The 13,900-nt window shown below is 38.5% G+C and overlaps 1 long non-coding RNA gene across 1 annotated transcript; it reads left to right on the forward strand.

The window, feature by feature from the left end:
• Positions 1 to 982: 982 nt before the first annotated feature.
• Positions 983 to 13,505, forward strand: LOC118732200. Its single transcript, XR_004992083.2, has 3 exons — positions 983 to 1,055; positions 1,259 to 1,266; positions 13,493 to 13,505. It is a non-coding gene; the product is annotated as an uncharacterized LOC118732200 (long non-coding RNA).
• The last annotated feature ends 395 nt before the right edge of the window (positions 13,506 to 13,900 follow it).

Genomic DNA, 13,900 nt, shown 5'->3' on the forward strand with positions numbered 1-13,900 from the left:
AAAAGTGACATTCATTTTAATTTCAATGTCCTTTATTACTAGTGAGGCTGAATAGCTTTTTATCTGCTTATTTTTTCAATCAAATTTCATCTTTTGTGATTTGTCTTTCACATTCTGACCTTTTAAGAAATTTATCTTGGTTGCTTTAAAGAATTACTTTACGTATATATTTATTATAATACTTTATATTTTAAATGTATTATGAATATCATCTGCCAGCTTATGGCTTGTCTTTTAACTGTCTTTATGGACCTTCCATCAGGATAATATTTTTAGTTTTGTTATGGTCAAATTCCTTTAATATGTGTGTTTTTGGGTATCTTGTTTAATTAAATACTCCAAAAATATTCTCCTAAATTTTCTTCTAATTCTAAAGTTAGGTTTTTTTTGTCTTGGGTAGATTTTATTTTTAAGGTTCAAGACTAAATATATTATAAGCTTAAATACTCTAATGAGACCTTTGTACATGTACACAAGAAATCATGACTCAATGTTGTAAATAAAGCAATTATTTTAACAGCAAAGTAACAACTTAAATACCAAAATAGAATGAAAAGTGATGTGTGATAAGTTCATATGATGGAATAGTATATAGAAATTATAAGGGAAAATATATTAAGGCATATAGACTTAAAAATAATAGGGTAAAAGTAGTAGCTTGAAGAAAAGCACACTATGTCAGATACTTTTGTATTATTTCCAATATTACATACACAAGTAACACTATGTATTATTACATGGATACATATTTACATAAAATATTATTAAATGGCCTGGAAAACTACATGTAAAATTCATGATGGCAAAGACATGACTATAAACATCCAAGAAGTTCACTGGACCTCATGTAGGATGGACTGAAAGAGACCTGCACTGAGGTACATTATAACGAAACTGTTGAAAGTTTAGGACAAAGAAAGAATCTTGAAAGCAGCAAGAGAGTAGTAACTCTTTACATGCAGGATATCCACAATCAGATTATCAGCAGATTTCTCATCAGAAACTTTGAAGGCCAGAAGGCAGTGGGCTGACATATTCAAAGTGTTGAAAAAAAGGTTCATTCTATAAAAAATTCTAGATCTTGAGAAACTGATTTTTGTAAGTGAGGGAGAAATTTAGACATTCCCAGATAACCAAAAGCTGAGGGTGTTCATCACTACTAGAGCTGTCCTGAAATAAATACTAAAAGGAATACTGCAAGTTGAAATACAAAACTAAACAGTAACTCAAAGCCAAATGAAAAAGATTTCCTGTAAAGGGAAATACGTAACGATAAAAGCTAGTATTATTGTAACTTTGGTTTGTAACTCTGCATTTGTTTTCTATATAATTTAAAAGAATACATAAAAACAATTATTGGTATATGTTTTTAGACAGTATAGTGTATAAAGATGTCATTTGGCATCATGAGTAACTGAAAGGGGGTGGACACAGCTTTGTAGAGAAGCAGAAGGTTATATGCTATTAAACTTCAGCTGGTACACATTCAACTTAGAGTGTTATAACTTTAAAGTGTTAAATGTAATCCCCATGGCAACCACAGAGAAAATGTCTGTAATATATACACAAGAGGAAATGAGAAAAGAATTAAAATGTTTTGCTGCAGAAAACCAACTAAACATAAAAGAAGACCATTAGTATAGGAAATGAGGAACAAAAACAAAGAAACAAACAAAAAAACAGCTATAAAGCTTATAAAAAAATGACAGAAGTAAGTCTCTCCTTATCAATAAATGTAAATAGATGAAACTCTAATAAAAGCAAAGATTGACAAGATAATTAAAATAGCATGGTCAAATATATGCTGTCTATAAGAGACTCACTTTAGATCCAGAAACACAAATACATTGAAAGTTGAGAGGACAGAAAAAGCAATTTCATGTAAATAGTAACCAGAAATAAAACAACCAGAAATGGCTATACTACCATATTTTTCGGACCATAAGACGCTCCAGACCATAAGACGCACCAGTTTTTAGAGAAGGGAAATGAAGAAAAAAAGATTCTGAAACAAATAGTGTCCTAAAATATTTTATGTGCATTAAAACCCAACATCACAGTCATAAACACATGTAATCAACCCTGTAAAGTAAACAGCAGCATTTAGAACCATTTTAGAGCCGGGCAAGCACACAGAGACCACACAGAGCCGGGCAAGTAAAAAAACTTTTTTTTAAAAGTATATGTGTAGGCTATATTTGGACCATAAGACGCAGGGACTTTTTCCCCCCACTTCTGGGGGAAAAAAGTGCGTCTTATGGTCCGAAAAATACGGTATTATATTATCAGACAAAATAGACTTTAAATCAAAAGCCTAAAAAATCAAAAGGTTATAAGGACCAAAGAAGAACATTATCTATTACAATTTCAGGAACCAAGAAAAGGACAAAATAAGCCCAAAGCTAGCAGAAAGGAGGACATAGTAAACATTAGGACAGATATTATATAAGTGCAATTAGACTAGAAAAATGATAGAGGAAAAAATCAATAAAACTAAAAGTTGGGTCTTCAAAAAGATCAACAAAGTGGACAAACATTTAGCTGGATGGATTAAGCAAAAGGGAGAGAAGCCTCCACTTACTAAAACCAGTAATGAAAGTGGAGGCCAGTGACCAGGTGTGTGCCGGTTGCCCTGGCCTGTGACCTGTCCCTGTGCTTCTCAGGTGGCGGGAGCCAGGGTGCAGACATCAAGCCTGCCTCTGCTGCTCACACTGCTCCCGCTCAGGGCCAGCCCTCCTCTACCACACAGGCCTCTGCCCTTGTTCTCAACCCTTGAGCCAAGGAGAGTGACCAAAGCACTACAGGGACACTGGTGTTTGGAGGTTCTGGCCTGGATGCCGTTGAGAGTGGCTGTGCTGTGTGAGAGCAGGTGACAACACTGTGGGCTTTGGAGGAATCCTGATGCATTTGGAGAACCCGTGAGGTGGAATGTATCACTACTGGTACACATCTATGTATGGCTTAAAATTCAAGATACGTGGTCGAATAGTAATGCGCCAGTCCCTGAAATTGGGACCTCTACTGATGATGCTGAGCAGCCTTAGCCACCAGGAAGGGTGATATTTTGACACACTTCCTGCCAAACTGTTACTGCCAGTGAGGCTCATGGGTTTCCCAAGACAGAAATCAAGAGGTAACCCAGGAGAAATTTCCAGACAGATTTTATTAAGCTTTTTATTAAGGGAGGCAGCAAGGAGGAAATGAAGGTCCCTCAGACTGTCTCAGGGGCTGGCTTTGTTTGGCTCTTTTATAAGCTGGAGGGGGCGTGGGGGGAGGGCGGGGGGGGGGGGTAGAGACAAAGTGGACTGTTAGAAAATTCCACAAGCCCATTTTTTTTTCCAATGTCAATAGAAGCAAGTGGAGATAAGACATTGTTGGGTTTTTGTTTTTATTTTTATTTTTTTAGGGAGTGGAGGGACAGTTGCATTCTTGACTGGCTTATTCGGTGTGCTTTTGGCCATTTGGTATCCCTGGGGTCCTGGTGAGGGATGACAGGATGGGGCCAGTTCTGTGTTTATTTTTTATCTGGTGTCCTTGGGGATCCTGGGCCCAGGCCCTATGCTGTCTCAGTGGAATATATGAGAAGAGAAGAAGCTGCCATTGTGGCTTGCCAAAAAGTGATTTCAACCTTCAGAAGTATTTTTCAAGCTTCTTTGGGGCTGTTACCTGTGCCAGTGCGACTGGAAGTTATGGTGCTACTTCCAACATAATTTCATAGTTTATAATTGTCTAAAAAATAACCAACTTAAGAAAAAAGTTGCATCTAATCCATCTTTTTGGTCAGCATCTATGTAAAAAGCCAATTAAAGGAAATGTAGGAAAATTAGACTTCATTGAAATTAAAAACTTTTGCCCATCAAAAGACACTATTGATAGAATGAAAAGGCAACCCACAAAATGGAATAAATATTTGCAAATTATGTATCTTACTAGAGTCCCAGTACACGAATTTGTGCACCTTGAAAGGTATTTTGGGCCACGAGGCTGAGGTGGGCTCAGGGGTGGGAATTAGGCCTTTCTGTCACAATAAGCTTAATGTAAAAAACTTGACTATTTATGCAAAGAAGCCAAGAGCTAGAAAAGAAATGTGATTTGCTTCAGGTTCATAACTTTGGGTCAGAAACTAAATCTGCACTTTGCATTCCATGCCCTTCCTCTTTAGAAGGGGGCTGTTAACAGCCTGCAATCTGGGGAGGTGATGGTTTTTCCATCTTGCTATATATTCTTTTGGTGTTCAACGACTGTGTTAACCACCTGTGTCACACAGAGAAAGTAGTCCCCAATCAGTCATGATCCTGACACAGAAGGCAATGGAATGGGGAGATTCAGAAAGGATTAAGAGGTGTACTTATCTCTGGATGTTGTCTTGTAGGAAATAAATAAGGTTGAGTTTTTATTGGATGCCCTGTAAATAATTCTGAGATGGAATATATATAGAACACTCACTTTGCCAAGTCTACAGCATCTTTTATAAAATGGAATAAATTCATGAAAGTGAATTTTAATCTTTCTTCAAATGTGAAAACTTTAAAAGCATTCCCTTAGAAGTTCAAAAGAAAGGGAAATCTGATTGACTTACTTTTTAAAAATACATTTGTTTTGACTTCAGAGAGAAAGAAAGAGGGGGAGAGAGAGAAAGAGAGAGAGAGAGAGAGAGAGAGAGAGAGAGAGAGAGAGAGAGAGAGAGAGAGAGAGAGAGAATGAGAATAAATCATTGATTGGCTGCTTCCTGCCCTCCCCACACTGGGGATTGAGTCTACAACCTGGGAATGTGCCCTGAGCAGGAATTGAATTGTGACCTCCTGGTTTATAGGTTGATGCTCAACCACTAAGCCATGCCATATAACTTACTTTGATGAGAATCTGACCATTACATTAATGGTCTGACTCTAAATTTAGGAAAACAGAAGGTGTTATCCTCCAGGCAAAAAGCATATGACTCATAATTCAAACATGAGTCTTTGGTTCCCCAGCATGGCCCTATTCTTATGTGAATAAAGATTTAGTAGTTTCAGTCAACATTAGGCCAAGTTAAGAAGAAAAGCATTCAGTCTGTGGTACCTGAAAAAGTGGGTCTTTACTTGGACATAAGTATTGCTGAGGATTCTTGTGGCTGCATTTCTGATCTATCAGAATTATTGAGGGCACTCTGAATATTGAGGCGAACTTGCCTTTTATCGTGCTTATAAACAAAGTTCACAGAACCAACAGCAAAGGTAAGTGCAGTGTGGCATTTCCTGCTGCCTTCTGCCTTCATAGCATCATAACCTTCAAGGTGCATCAAAATGCCACCATGCTTGCCCTAGCTGGTTTGGCTCAGTGGGTAGAGTGTTGGCCTGTGGACTGAAAGATTCCTGGTTTGATTCTGGTCAAAAGTATATGCCCAGGTTGCTGGCTTGATCCCCAGTGGGGTCATGCAGAAGGCAGCCCATCAATGATTCTCTCTCATCATTGCTGTTTCTCTCTCTCTCTCACTCTCCCTTCCTCTCTGAAATCAATTAAAAAAAAAAAAAAGATGCCACCACTCTGAACAGATTTAATTGTCTGTGAATTCAGCAGAAGTGCTCCAAGCCAAAATAAAAATGAACAAAAACCAAACATACAAAACAAAAATTCTGATGTTAATTAAAAACTCCTATTTTTATTCTGTTTATGGTTGATGAGAAGGGAAAAAAAGGTTTTCATTGTAAGCATTTTCCTTATACATTTGTGAATATAGCTTTTGCTGTTTATTTCAAATGCCATTTAGAATTTTTAGAGATTGATGCTGGGTTTACCAATTGTTGTTGTTTTGTTGTTGTTTGTTTTTTGTTTTTAAACAGGTCTGAGGCTGTTCTATTTTGTTAGAATTTGGCTTTTATAAAAGCATGTTTTGTGTGTGTGTGTGTGTGTGTGTGTGTGTGTGTGTGTGTGTGTTTTCCTTTCTGAACTCATGTGTAAGTCCTACCTTCTAAATATGACATGACATGTGGGAACTCTCAGCTGGCTGGTAACATTTGACGGGGGGAGGAGAAGACAATCTGTCATTCAGATCACTCAGACTTGCAGGCCTAGGCCCGCTGCAGGTTGGGCAGTTTGTTGAACTGAGGGTCACAGTTTAGGAGCTCAAAGTGAACTTTTACTTCCCTGGTGGAACTCGGCACTCAAATGAAGGTTCTTGACATTTCTCCTGATTCTGTATTCCCACTATCTTTCGAGTAACATTTGGAATAAGAATTTGCTAGCTTTCAGACTGACCTAGGTCCCATTGACTTATTCAGACAGAGGGAGAAAGAAATGTGTCCATCAATTTTAGAGTCTGGGAGTCATGGAAACAAGTGCCCCTGACTTGGAGCCACTGCTTTCCCTGAGCTCCCTGAGCAGGGGGTGGGTGAAATTAGGAGGATTATTTTTCTTTTTTCTTTTTTAATATACTTTATTGATTTTTTTTTTACAGAGAGGTAGGGAGAAGGATAGAGAGTTAGAAACATCAATGAGAGAGAAACATCAATAAGCTGCCTCCTGCACAGCTCCTACTGGGGATGTGCCCACAACCAAAGTACATTCCCTTGAACAGAATCGAACTTAGGACTCTTCAGTCTGCAGGCTGGTGCGCTATCCACTGAGCAAAACTGGCTAGGGCTAGGAGGGTTATTTCATGTCACTGAACCCAGTTACTTGGTTAGGATTAAGAATTGCTGATCTCTCTCTCTCTCTCTCTCTCTCTCTCTCTCTCTCTCTCTCTCTCTTAATGATATGCAATGAAGGATTTTTGAGAGGGGACATCACCGAGTTCTTAAAATACAACTTCAAAGGTACCATATACTGAATGGTTCCCAGTCAACCTGAACACCTATGACCAATTTAATTATTCTCTAGGAAGTTCACACCGATTCTCTAAAATCTTAGAACACTCTGTAAAGATATTGGCATGCCCAATTGGAGAGGCGGGAAACTGATGTACAGGAAGGATAGAGACCTATGTCTGCCTGGGTAGATAAGCCATATCCGAAGCCTCACTCATTTCACAGATGACAGGCAGCTAAAGACCTTTCTTTTATATTTTGGTCCTTTTGGGAAGTGCAATCCATAAAACACTCAGCACCAAACCCAAAACAGGACAAATGGAGCTGTTTCCCAGGCCTGTGAGAGGGCCACCAGGCCGATTGATTTTTCCAAGGCCTGGCAGGTAGGCTTGTTCACAGTGACACATCATTTTCCCAGAAAATGTTGATTTGAGAGATACTTTGGAGGGTGCAGGAGGCAAAGTATGTGGCTCACAATGAAATCAGTTGATCATTCAGGCTCCAAAGGTTTAATGAGATCTTTGAAATGTCTTTCTTTGCTTTGGGCACAGTGTTGCTGAAAATTATCTTCAGCTGTTTGCTGATTTATGCAGGTCTTTTTTCATTCTGGGTAGCTGGCATCATAGCAAGTTGGGAAACTGAATTGCTCTGGTGATTTAACATTTTGCCAACAGACACCTGCTTTCTCCCAACATTAGACCACCGCTTCCTCTCTCCTCGGTCTTCTCTTTCTTGCACGTTTTCTCCTGGGATGTTCTCAGGGAACAAGGACATTGGAAAGACAGAGTTTGGTTGATGTTGACAAGAGGGACACCTTGGCAAAATGTAGACCATATATTTTGTAGACATTGCAGGGTCCAATGATAGACCAAGGAAAAGAAATACTTCAAGCAATGGAACAGGCTATCTGAGATGACTCTGAATTCTCCCATGACTTGAAGTTCAGACCGAGTAAGTGAGCATAGTTGTTGACAACATGGATTTTGGAGACACACTGGTTTAAATTCCTTACAAGGTAATTGTGAGTATTAAGTAAATAAAGTAAATAAAGATTTTTATAAACTGAAACATAATAGGAACATAACAAGCTAATTGTTAGCACCATTTATTGTAGATATTATAGAAAAAGTTTAAAGAATTTTATTTTACTATAATGTTTTGCTCTTTTAAAATTTATTTTTTATATTGATATTCATCTTCCTGTCTCAAGGAGTCCCTTTAGGAACCCATGGTGATGCCATGTTTTCATTTTGTTAATCAGAATATGATTTGAGTAGGAGTTAACACCTAACCTCTCAGAGTCAGAGGTGTCAAGAATTAAGTGAGATGTTAAGAACATGTCGCATCTGTCTAGCACTTGGGAGTTGATATAAGGTTCTCACATGCATTGTTTTTTCTAACTTTTTATTCTGAAAATTTTCAAATGTGTGAACAGTTTTGCAAGAATTATACACTAAAGATCCATATGCTGACAATCTCAATTTTGCCATTAATATTTTACTGTACTTGCTCCATTACATATTTGTCTGTACATTAATCAATGTTTGATGCATTTTTATATTTTATTGATTTTTTTTTTTTTTTTTTTACAGAGAGGAAGGGAGAGAGATAGAGAGCTAGAAACATCGATGAGAGAGAAACATTGACCAGCTGCCTCCTGCACACCCCCCACCGGGGATGTGCCTGCAACCAATGTACATGCCCCTGACCGGAATCGAACCTGGGGACCCTCAGTGGGCAGGCCAATGCTCTATCCACTGAGTCAAACCGGTTTTGGCTGTTTGATGCATTTTTTTTTTTGTGGAAAATATCACTTTATTCATTGCCTTTGGGCTGAATTCAGAGAATCTCTTATTTTTATTTGTTAATTTTTCTTCATTGATTAAGGTATTACATATGTGTCTTTATCCCCCCAACCTCCCCTCACTCATGCCCTCACCCCCCTGGTATCTGTGTCTATTGGTTAGGCATGCATACAAGTCTGATGGATCTCTCCCCTTTACCCCCACCTTCCCCTACCTTCCCTCTGAGGTTTGACGGTCTGATCAATGCTTCTTTGTCTCTCGATCTGTTTTTGTTAATCAATTTATGTTCATTATAATCCATAAATGAGTGAGATCATGTGGTATTTATCTTTCTCTGACTGGCTTACTTCACTTAACATAATGCTCTCCACTTCCATCCATGCTGTTGCAAATGGTAAAAATTACTTCTTTTCTTACTGCAGCATAGTATTCAATTGTGTAGATGTTACCACAAGTTTTAAATCCACTCATCTGCTGATGGGCACTTAGGCTGTTTCTAAATCTTTGCTAGGGTGAATTGTGCTGCTATGAACATAGGGGTGTATATATCCTTTTTGATGTTTCTAGTTTCTTGGGATATATTCCTAGAAGTAGGATCACTGGGTCAAATGGGAGTTGATGAATTCTTAAATTACAAATATTAATATATATTATCTCTAAATATGTCAATATGCTTATTATAGTTCAGTATTTGTTTACAGTGACAGTGCTCTTATATAGACACTATTTACATATAATAAAATGTGCAAATCCTAAGTCTGTTATTCTAGAACTTTTGACAAATGCATACACCTGGGTAGCTCAAACCACCATCAGGATATAAAAGCTCAGCCAGTGTGGTTCAGTGGTTGAGTTATCAACCAATGAACCAGGAGGTCATGATCCAATTCCTGGTCAGGGCACATGCCTGGTTGAGGGTTCAGTACTCACTGGGGGTTTGCAGGAGGCAGGCAATTAATGATTCTCTCTCATAATTGATGCTGTTCTCTCTCTTTTTTTCCCTTCCTTTCTGAAATCAATAAATATATATATATATATATATATTAAAATATATAGAATAGTGACCCTAGCCAGTTTGACTCAGTGGATAGAGTGTTATCCTGCAGCCTGAAGGGACTTGAGTTCAATTCCAATCAAGGGCATGTAACTCAGTTGCAGGTTGGATCCCTGACCCTAGTCAGGGCCATGAGGGAGGCAAGCAATTGATGTGTCTCTCACATAGATGTTTCTTTCTCTTTCTGTCTCTCCCCCTTCCTTCCACTCTCTCTAAAAATCAATGGGAAAATATCTTTGGGTGGGGATTCACACACACACACACACACACACACACACACACACACACACACACAGATATAGAATATTGCCATTACCCCAGAAAGCTCCCTCATGTCCTTTCCTAGTCATGGGATTAACCCTTAGAGGCAATCCATGTCCTGATGTTTTGTTCATTGTATTTTTATTCTGCCAATTGTAAAACTTCATATCAATGGAAGCCTAGAATATGTATTATTTTGTGAAAGGATTGTTTCATTCAGCATAGTATTTTTGAAACCTACTCTTTGTTAGCACTGAGGAGTATTTTATTGAGTATGCCATGATTAAATGCATGTATGTATGTGTGTGTGTGTATGTGTGTCTGTGTGTGTTCAGTCTCCATTTGATAAACATCTGGGAAGTTTTGGGTTTGGTGAATTGGGGCCCTCATCCCCACCTGTGGGAGTGGAATTCTTGTATACCTGGAGGAAAAGAATTTTCTGAGACTCACCTGGGAGAATGAGTGACTTTTATTTCTGTGGAATTACATCTGAGTTTCCAAGGTCTCTTCTTCCTCAGTCCCATGTAAAGAAAGTGTAGCCATGGTTTCACTAGGGCTGGAATCAGTCAGGATTCAGAGTTTGCTTCCCATGTGGGAGCTGGGTCCAATCTAGCATCAAGCTAGGATAGTTTGTTGCCCACTGTATTCCATCAGTCCATTGCCTGTGGGGGTTGAAAGGACACATGGCTATGGAGGAAACACAGGCAAATGTAAGGAAGCAGGAGACAGGGAACCCTGAGAACCAAGAGTCACAAGATCAATAAGAGAGGAAACCCCTTGGTTTATGTAGAAGATTATGTATTCCCAAAATTTCATGGGCTTGCAGTGGCCATGCTCATTATGGCTAATCACCTTCCCTGTGTCATCCCAAATTCACTGGGTATGTATTTGTCTCCCTTTTGTTGGAGCCCTCCCCGCAGTGATATGCAGGGGATGGGCCCATGTTTCCCTGGGGAGTGTGAAATTGCAGCTTCCTGGTGAAGCTGCCCAAATGACATGCCTGTAATGCCTGGCCTCCATTCTTGCTCCTTTCCTATCCTATATGATAATCCTATATAATAAAAGGCTAATATGCAAATAGACTGAAAGGTGGAACAACCAAACAGCTGGTTGCTGTGACATCCGCTGTCCATCAGGAGGCAGGCATCAATAGCCGGTGGCAGAGCATGGAACATGGTAAGTGTCGGCCATGGTGGAGCAGGTGAGTGGGGCACCAGATGAAGGCAATGCACTGGTCACCGTCATCAGGGCAAACCTCTGGTGGTTATTGAAAATTTCTGCATACCATGGTCCTGCCTGGTGCTTATACCTGCTGCCAGCACTGTCCCCATTTGTACCCTCAGCCCATGCCCAGTGCTGGTCCCAATCACTTGGCACTGATAGTGGGTACAAGCAGCAGCTGCTGGCCCCTATTATCCCTGAGGGCTTCTCCACATACCCCTGCTCCTGAGGGGTGATCAGGGCCAGCAACTGCCTCTCACACCTGCTGCTGGTGCTGGCCCCACTTGCACCCACAGCTGGCACTGGAGTCACTGCTCGCACCTGTTGTTGGTACCTGGCACCTGTCCCGATTACTCAGTGCCGTCAATGGGGTTGAGCAGTGGCTGCCTGCCCTAAACACCCCTGAGAGCTTCTCCACCTCCCCCTGCTCCGGAGGGATGATTTGGGCAGCAGCCACCACTCCTACCTGCTGACAGTGTTGTCCCTGCCCGCACATGCTGCTGGCACTGGCCCCAATTGCTCCACATCATCAGCGGGCATGAGTGTGGTTGGTGTTGTCAGAGTGTGGGAGTGGCAGTGGCGAGAGCAGGGCTGCCTGCAGATGGGACAGGGGGCCGTGGTGGGAGGTGCTGGGCGGGGGTGTGGAGGATGTGCTGAGACCTGCCCCTGTGTCCACTGCAGCCTGGTGGCCCACAGTTTCTTTCAATGTACATGAATTCGTACACTAAGGCCCCTACTTATTAATAATGTAGCTAATTACAACAGTATCAGTATGAGTAAATCCTCTGTTAAATTTCTTCTACAATACTTTTTGTGGACATAATGCTTTCATGTTTCTGATAAATACCTGTAATATATATGAGTTCTTTTATACTTGTTGCACTTCCTCAGCAACAACTAGAGTTATTAGTCATTATTTTTAATCATTCTGATGGATGTGTATTAATATCTCATTGCAGTTTTAATATGCATTTCTATGAAGAATAATTATATTGAGCACTTTTTATTTGCTTATTGGCCATATAACCAATAAGCATATAAATGCTTTGGTATCTTCTTTTTCAAAAGCGTCTCTTCAAGATTTTTGTCCATTTTTGAATTGTGTTGTATTTTATTATTGAGTTATAGGAATTTCAGATATAGTTTTAATACCAATCCTTGTAAGATATATGTTTTGTAAATATTTTCTTCCAGTCTGTCACTTACCTACGTATTAATTTACTGGGGTCTTTTGAGCACAAGCTTCTAGTTTAGATCAAGTTTAATATATTATTATTTTTCTTATATGGTTGTTGCTTTCTGTGAAAATTGAAGAAACATTTTCTACTTGCAAGTGATAGTATTTTTCTTCTTCTTTTAGAGGTGTTCCAGTTATAGTTTTCATATTTAGGTCTATAATTTTTCTCAAATAAATTTTTGTGTATGATGTGAGGTAGGGGTCAATGTTTACTTATTTGTATGAATGCCCCATTCTTCTGCATCATTTGTTGTTAAGGGTTTGATTTCCTCAAGGATATCTTTGGCCTTTGTGAAGAATTAGATGATCAAATAAATGTGGCTCTGTTTTTGGACTTTATTTTATTATATTTACCATTTTTTTAGTCATTGTGCTCATACTGTATTATCCTGTAACTTTATAGTAAATCTTGGCATCAGGCAGCTTTTGTTTTCCAACTTTGTTATTCTTTTAAGGTAGCTTTTGCTATTCTAGGTCATTTATATTTTCATATAATTCTAAAATTAGTTTGTTGATTTCTACCAAAAGTCTATTGCAAGATTGTGTTTGAGGAGAATTGACATCTAAGAAATATTGCACATCCTAATCCATAAGTATGTTGTATCTCTTCATTTATTAAAGTCTTATTTGGTCATGTTCAGCAGAATTTTGTAGTCTTCAGTGCAGAAGTTACATACTAATTTATTCCTTAGTATGTATGTTATATTTTTGATGCCATTATAAATGAAATTGATACCACCAGTATACAAAAAATATAATTACAATATAGTTGATTTTAACTATTTACCTCACATCCTACAACCTGGATACATTTAGATTTGCACTCTAATAGTTGTTTTATATAATTCATAGGATTTTCCACATAATCAATTATGTTATCTATGAATAGAGATTATGGTCTTTTTTTTTTTTTGCCTTATTGTATTACTAGGACACACATTCAAATGTTGAATAAATGTATTAAGAGTGGATATCTTTACCTGTTCTAAGTTTTAAGAAGAAACTCTTAAATATTTCATATTTATAAATTATTTTAAATCTTGACTATTATAAATAATACTGCAATAAACATATGGGTGCCTATAGTCTTTTGAATTAGTGTTTCAGGTTTATTTGGATAAATTCCCAGAAGTAAAATTGCTAGGTCGTAAGGCAGTTTTATTTTTAAATTTTTTAAGGTAACTACATACTGATTTCCATAGTGGCTGCACCAATTTGCATTCCTATTCACAGTGCACAAGGGTTCCCTTTTCTTCACATTATTACTAACACTTATTGTTTGTTGATTTACTGATGATAGCCATTTTGACAGGTATAAGGTGATATCTCATTGTGGTTTTAATTTGCATTTCTCTGGTGTGATTAGTGACATTGAACATCTTTTTATTGTCTATTGGCCATCTGTATGTCCTCTTTGGAGAAGTGTCTATTTAGGTCCTTTTCCCATTTTTTAACTGGAGTGTTTGTTTTCTGTGTGTTGATTTTTATAAATTCTTTATAAATTTTGAATATTAACCCCTTATCAGACGTATCAGTG

This window comes from Pipistrellus kuhlii, unplaced genomic scaffold (genome assembly GCF_014108245.1).
Source record: "Pipistrellus kuhlii isolate mPipKuh1 unplaced genomic scaffold, mPipKuh1.p scaffold_m20_p_36, whole genome shotgun sequence".
NCBI classification, from domain to species: Eukaryota; Metazoa; Chordata; class Mammalia; order Chiroptera; family Vespertilionidae; genus Pipistrellus; species Pipistrellus kuhlii.